At 43.0% G+C, this 7,825-nt stretch overlaps 1 non-coding gene across 1 annotated transcript; it reads left to right on the plus strand.

Moving 5' to 3' along the window:
- The first annotated feature begins 666 nt into the window (after positions 1 to 666).
- TRNAS-GGA (transfer RNA serine (anticodon GGA)) lies at positions 667 to 738 on the plus strand. The gene has a single exon. It is a non-coding gene; the product is annotated as a tRNA-Ser (tRNA).
- Positions 739 to 7,825: the final 7,087 nt, after the last annotated feature.

Raw genomic sequence — 7,825 nt, forward strand, 5'->3', positions numbered from 1 at the left:
CACGACTGAAGCGACTTAGCAGCAGCAGCAGTAAGGGTCTGTGGGCATCCCAGGTGGTGCTAGTGGTAAAGAACCCATCTGCCAATGAAGGAGACGTAAGAGAGGTGGGTTCGATCCCTGGGTTGGGAATATCCCTTGGAGGAGGGCATGGAAACCTGCTCCGGTATTCTTGCCTGGAGAATCCTATGGACAGAGGAGGCTGGTGGGCTACAGCTCATGGGGTTGCCAAGAGTCAGACCCAACTGAAGCAACTTAGCACACAATAATAAGGGCCTGTATTTCTACCTAAGGTTTTAAAACCCAGTTCAGTTTGACTGCTGCAAGTGCGCTAGTTGGGGCAGATGTGAAATGGAGGCTGTGGATTTTAGATGGTGTGGGACAGAAGGCTGAAATGCGTGCAGCAAACCACCTCCCTACCAACACCCCTGCACCTGTCTGAGTCTGCCAGAAGGAACTGAGATGAGAGTTCCACATCCACGTTCCCTTTCCTTCCTTCAATCAAAATTTTAAAACCTTTATGTTGTCTTCATTTTAAGTATTGCTTAAGACTACTGTTGAAAAAATATTTATTTTCCCTGTAAATTCCTTTATATCCCAGTAAGATTCATTCATCTTGTGCTTCCGCTTTAAAGAACATTGTATCATCCTACTATACAATATAGGGCTTCCCTGGTAGCTCAGAGGGTAAAGCGTCTGCCTGGAATGCAGGAGACCCGGGTTCGATCCCTGGGTTGGGAAGATCCCCTGGAGAAGGAAATGGCAACACACTCCAGTACTCTTGCCTGGAGAATCCCATGGAGGGAGGAACCTGGTAGGCTACAGTCCATGGGATTGCAAAGAGTCAAACACGACTGAGCAACTTCACTTCACTATACAAGGCATCATTATTTCTAAAAGGGGAAAGGGGAAAACCATGCTTGCTTATGTTGATCAGAAAAATCTGTGAAGGTGCTTAAGAGGGCGCAGTTCAGTCCAGTCACTCAGTCGTGTCCAACTCTTTGTGACACCATGGACTGCAGCACCCCAGGCTTCCCTGTCCATCACCAACTCCTGGAGCCTGCTCAAACTCATGTCCATCAAGTTGGTGATGCCATCCAACCATCTCATCCTCTGTCATCCCCTTCTTCTCCTCCCTTCAATCTTTCCCGGCATCAGTGTCTTTTCCAATGAGTCAGTTCTTTGCATCAGGTGGCCAAAGTACTGGAGTTTCAGCTTCAGCGTCAGTCCTCCCAATGAATATTCAGGACTGATTTCCTTTAGGATGGACTGGTTGGATCTCCTTGCGGTTCAAGGGACTCTCAAGAGTCTTCTCCAACACCACAGTTCAGAAGCATCAATTCTTCGGCGCTCAGCTTTCTTTACCTTTGCCTACAAATTTCCAACTAGTGTTTCAGACATGCACAGAAACTGATACAGTGAGCAGCTTCACGGGGAAGTTCACTACTAACAGAGGGAGAAGGGTGTGCCAGAGACAGGGCATTGAGCTGAACCACCTACGGAGCCTAGTTGGCATGACTGCTGCTGCTGCTGCTAAGTCGCTTCAGTCGTGCCCGACTCTGTGCGACCCCAGAGACGGCAGCCCGCCAGGCTCCCCCGTCCCTGGGATTCTCCAGGCAAGAACACTGGAGTGAGGTGCCATTGCCTTCTCCAATGCTTGAAAGTGAAAAGTGAAAGTGAAGTCGCTCAGTCGTGTCTGCCTCTTAGCGACCTCATGGACTGCGGCCCACCAGGCTCCTCCGTCCATGGGATTTTCCAGGCAAGAGCACTGGAGTGGGGTGCCATTGCCTTCTCCCAGCTGGCATGACTACAAGTGTCTTAATTTCCTTCTGAGATGAGCAGAGCAGACTAAGTTTTGTGACATATTAGGCATTTAGTAGTCCTGGACAACAGTGTCCAGTAGCAGTAGCCAACAATGCCCACTGATCAGGTTTCCACATCTGTTTGGATGCCTGCACTTTCAGTGGCAAGCGATGCTGATCAGAAATCAGCCTAGAAAGAGTGATTGATAAAAACCACTATCTCTGTAGCACAGAAGGTATCCTCCAATTCTCTGCAAGAGTTTCTAACTTTTATGTTTTCATTTCAATGATAATTTAAAAAATATAATGCGAGCATACCCTCCATTGCCTCAATGACTACCTTATAACCACATACCCAAATGTGCATGTGTGTTTACAATTGTATGGGAGCCACGGGAAGGCCTGTGATGTTACAGACACTTTGCAAACAAGGCTTCACAGTCAGGAGGGGTGGAAAAGTGGCAGATGGAGCCAGCTAACAGCATATAGCACCTCACAGTGAAGATCCTATCTTTGTCTATTTTGACTAGCAACAGTTTATTCAGGAGATGAGGTAATAAACAGACAAAAGAAAAGGTTTTTATTATGCCTTCTTGTTGTTAGAATATTATGTTATTATTGCAATTTGGTGGATGCTATTGACAGATCAGCCCAACAAAACAACAAATTGGTTAAACTTAGTATCATTGTTTAAAAGGAAAAATAAAAAGCAATGCTCAATGATGCAATATTCCAGCATGTTCAAAATCAAGGCAATATGCAATGAAGCAGAAAACTCCAAATACATCTCTCCATTATTCAACCCAGTATCACTTTTTTTTAATTACAACATATTCATTATTTGAATTTTATTAATTTTTTGTTATTTTTTTATTTGTAAGTTAATTTATGTTTTATAGTTGAAGCACAACATAGACAGGTTTTATGTAATTCTTGTTTGTGAATATTTAAGGAAAGTTGTCATGAAAATTACTTTATTCTAGGAATATGAAATAATTTGCTTTCCCTTCTTTAAAAGGGATTATTACATTACTCACATTTGAAAAACACTATTGTAATATCATATAGGTTTAATTCTTAAAAATACTAACTATGTATTATAGGCATATATGAATTATAAATGAAAATAACTATATGCTATTAATATATATAAACTATAAAGTTAATAATGACCAACAGGAAATAAAGTAAGGAGAAAAACACAGTAAGCTTGTAGTCATAAGAGCAGCTGTGTGCTTTTGGGGGACTAGAGTGAAAACTAACTTCTTTTTCCTTTGGCTGTACCTCGTGGGCTGTGGGATCTTAGTTCCCCAATCCAGGATGGAAGCCAGGCCCCCTGCAATGGCAACACGGAGACTTACCCACTGGACAGCCAGGGAAAGCCCTGTCTTCACTTTTTACTTAACTAGATCTGATATGGGTCTTTAGGTCCCATTAGTAATAAAAAAGGAAAGTACTGTTTGGAATTTTAATTAACATTAAAATTCTTTATCATTATGAAAATTTAGCTCTTTTCTGTTTGAGTTTTTGAAATAACATTTTATTTCTTGGTTTGGTTGTGCCCAAGTTATCTTTGGTCTCCCACACCTGCTGTGGTGTATTCATGGGTTTCTGTAACGAGATGAGTGGTGGGAATACTCAGATGGCTTCTTTGCTCTCTTTTCCTTGCTTGTGTATTTCATGAGCATGAAGATGCAGTGATCATAATCCCAAGAGTTATTGCTATTCTCCACACTTTCTCATTCACGCAGCATGGCCCATCAAGCATTTGCTTACTAAACTTTTGCTTTTTGGTCTTCGTGTGGATAGCTCTCCTTCCCTTTGAAGTCTCAAACCTTTTTTTGTCTTCAGGTAAACATGGTATTTAAGGTGGGCTTCCCTAGTGGTTCAGATGGGAAAGAATCTGCCTGCCAGGCAAGAGACCCGGGTTCAATCCCTGGGTCAGTATTTAAGTGAGGTCTTCACTTGCATTGGGAGTTATTCAATTTTCCTGGGTCTCTGGCATGTATGCATGTGGGCTAAGTCGCTTCAGTCATGTCCAGCTCTGTGTGACACTATGGACTGTAGCCCGCCAGGCTCCTCTGTCCATGGGATTCTCTAGGCAAGAACACTAGAGTGGGTTGCCATGCCCTCCTCCAGGGGATCATCTTGACCCAGGGATCGAACCTGCATCTCTTATGTCTCCTCCATTGGCAGGTGGGTTCTTTACCACTACCACCACCTGGGAAACCCCTCTCCATGTACACACGTTATTAAATTTTGTTTGATTTTCTCCTGTTAATCTACTTCATGTCAATTTAATTCTTAGACCAGCCAGAAGGACCTAGAAGAATAGATAACAATTTCTTCCTCCCCAAAATAGGCCAGATACTGAAATGTGCTAAGAATAAATTTGTGAATAAGACTCAAGGAGCCTTACGATCTAATACAGGAAGACAGTTGTGTAGACAAATAAGAGTATGAAATGGCTGCCTGTGTGAGTGAAGTCTCCAACCTTGGGGAAACAAACCTTCGTACTTTTGATTCATCCATCCATCTGTGCATTTACCATATATTCATCTTGAGCACCCAAGAAATGGCAGGGCTTGCTCTCCGAGTCAGGAATAGAGAGTTGAATGAGACACAGATCCTGCCTTCAAGAAATCCACAGTTAGTACAGGAGCCAGGTAAGTAATAAAAGCATGCAATAAGCAAGAGTTACAGTTGATATGGGTTTCCCAGGTGGCTCAGTGGTAAAGAACCTGCCTACAATGCAAGAAACATAAGGGACGCAGATTGGATCCCTGGGTTAGGCATATCCCCTGGAGGAAGAAATGGCAACCCACTCCAGTATTCTTGCCTGGGAAATCCCATGGACAGAGGAGCCTGATGGCCTACAGCCTGTGGGGTCGCAGAGTCAGACAGAACTGGGCATGCATGCAGCTAAATAAACAAAAAGAAATATTTAAAAACTGAAGTACTTTCATGCATTTAATCCTCCTCAGAGGTGATTTATATCTGGTACTGTGGCTGCGCAAGGGAAGGAGTGGTCAGCTTCCTGGACAAGGCTTCAGGCAGGCTTTGCAGGGCAAAAGGTGGTAGAGCAGGATCCTGAAGGCTGGCATGGCATCATCAGGCAGTCGGGGATAGAGGGCACTCCAGGAAGAAGCACAGTCTAGGACTTCTCATTATCTCTTAGTGTTTAGATTTAGGAGCAGGGTAACTAGTCAGACCCTCTCTCAGTCTGAAATGCTCATGGGTATGCCGTGGGGGAAACATGAAAGATGGCAGACACCAGAACAAATGGCTGCACAAGGACAGTATTTGGTTGGCCTGGGACCTCGGGCTCATCCATTCTGGCTTCAAATACAAAACTCAGTGATGGTTTTCAAGGCTCTTAGTCACCTGCCTTCATCTTCTCTTTGCTGCTTAATTTCACCCTCTTCCTCTACCTCAATCCCATAAGACCAATTGCCTTTCTATTCCTCAACAACATCTCCGTATTTATTCCTCTCTCTTTTCTGCCACCAGGCATGCTTCCCTCCTTCTCTGCCCGCCCACGGTTCAGTTCAGTCCCAGCTCCTCTGCAAAACTTTGACCTCTGTGACTCAGTGGTTTCTATTTCTTTTGCTCACTTAAAAGACATTTTGTGTGTTAAAACCTGTGCCAAGTATTGCTTCCATCAGTGGCTCAGGTGAAGGATTTTGGGGATAACCCACTCTACCTAGCCTGAATATACCTGGAACGCCGATTACTATATGGAGGCAGGCATAGACCCACATCTTGCAGAATATCTTGAAAAGAGTTAATTGAAAAGTTTAATTAGCCTGATTTGATGCATAATCACATAAGAGTCTGGGGGCTGAAACTGACAAATCTTGTTCCCATGTTTCCCATATTGTAAACACTTCACACTGCAGTCACCATGTCTCAAGCTGTGGGAAGCATCTTGAGCCCACCTTCATCATTTCCACCCACAGCCCACCTTCCTGACCTCGTCAGCTCCAACCCTACCTGAAGGCACTCTGTGGTTCTACGTCCAACGGATCTACTAAGTGTTTTCAGAACTCATTGACCACGTGCTTACTCTGAAACCTGGAGAAAAGAGAATGCTTCTCAGTGTATCTGAAGGAAATTTGGACCTTATTGTCCTCTCACTTCATAATCTTTTTTTCCCCCTCCATTTCTTTTTCTCTCCAGTATTTATCAGGGTAATGAACAAATAATCACCAAGTCTCATTGGCTTAAAATGATGAGAGCATATCCCATGCCCATGTCACTGTCGTTATAGGTTGTGGGGATCAGGGGACAGGGCCAGGCTCCATTGGCAAGGCAGAGATTGGAAGACTCGGCACGAGAAAAGCACTCATGTTCTGTGTGGGCAATGACACCCACCAGATGGTGGTGAGGGTGGGGCAGGGGAGACTAGAGAAAAAGGGAGCGTGGTGCAAAGGATTTTAAGAGTCAGGCCTGGAAGGGGCAGGGGTATATGTCTCATGTATCCACATTTCACTTGCCAGAACTAGATCAAAGGACTCCACCTGAAGGAAAGCTGCAAAATGCAATTTAGCTAAGTTTCCAGGAAGAGGATAAAATGCATTTGGTGAACAAGCCCTCCATCTCGTTTGGAGGGGAGGTCTGTTCTCTTCAAACAGTCCAAGGAAACACTCTTTGACACCTTCTGCAATTTCAGCACTGTGTTTGATGGTTCATCTCCAGTTCCACTTGTAGCAAATATTCCTTAATTCTACATCATACCCTGTCTTGTTCAATTCTCGGATTGTCCAACATATACATTTCTTCATTCTTCAGTGAGATTTCACGGTGGAAGGTGTGACAGTATGAGAGAAGGCAGGCTAGAAGGGACTATTTTTCATAGGAAGGGAAAAAAGTAAACAAATTAGAACTTTCAGAAACTTAATTGAATGTGTTTCCACAGATTATAAGAAATTAATTACAACAGGGATTTGAGCGTCCAGATATTTATTTCTGTCCGATTATTTCTATAAAGAACAGTTAATTGGGGTTTAAAGGGACTAAAGGGATTTTAAAAATTTTAAGATAGAAATTTTTAGTTTTATTTTTATTTAAAAAACTTGAACGTAAGGTTTTAGAGGATGCATTCGTGGTTTCATAGTTCCACTAGATGGCCCTGTTTCAAAATATTACAAAGCTGGAGATGAACGGCTTTTTAATGCATTGCAACTCTCATATCTTTTCAAGCGTCTAGGGCACTTCATTATCAATTGTAGCTGATTTTCCTAAAATACTATTGATGTAGCAAATCTCATCTTGTAGTATGACATAGAAACTGTTTTGGTAAAAGAGTTTAGCCCAGAGTTTTCTTAACAGGGCATATTTTGTTCTGAACAGATCATTTGAAACAAACAGCCGGATGACACTGAAATGACAACCTGTTCCCCAAAGTGCAAAATCAGCAACAATGCTGGAGAGTCCAGAAAGCAGCCTGCTCTGTAAAGTTCCCCTGCTCCAAGTGGATTTTAAAACCGACACAGATTCTACTCCTTTTTTCCCAGCTCTATTTTGAGACACAGATTTCAAAATCCCTAAGGTTATTCTGCAAGGTTACATGGATTCTGACAACCCCAAATAAGTCAAAGCCAACCAATTAAAATATTCTCTGAAACTAAAAATGGGATGGTTATAGTAAAAAGCTGCAAGGCCAGTGTTTAGCAACCAGAAGCTGGTAGTTGCCATTATAAGGCATCTCTGCAACTGCTGACAAGACACAACTAGTGTCTCTCTTTTCTATCTGAGCATCCATTAAATCCAGCATCATTTGTGTTAGGAACCACCTCCCAATGCAAGAAGCGAGTGCATCTGATTGAAAATTTTAAAAAAGTCAGGGAAATGGATAGTGGCTTTTTGACTTTCTCCTTCCTTCCCCTCCCCAACCTTCAGTCTTGCTCAAAGGACACCATTGATGGGGTCTCCTACCACTTCAGCTCTCATAATCCCTCTAGCAAATCTGGTAATAGCAACATTAGTGTGTTCCCAGAAACAAAGAGAATATCAGAGCCTTCTTA

The sequence above is a fragment of the Ovis aries genome, chromosome 2 (assembly GCF_016772045.2).
Source record: "Ovis aries strain OAR_USU_Benz2616 breed Rambouillet chromosome 2, ARS-UI_Ramb_v3.0, whole genome shotgun sequence".
Lineage (NCBI taxonomy): Eukaryota > Metazoa > Chordata > Mammalia > Artiodactyla > Bovidae > Ovis > Ovis aries.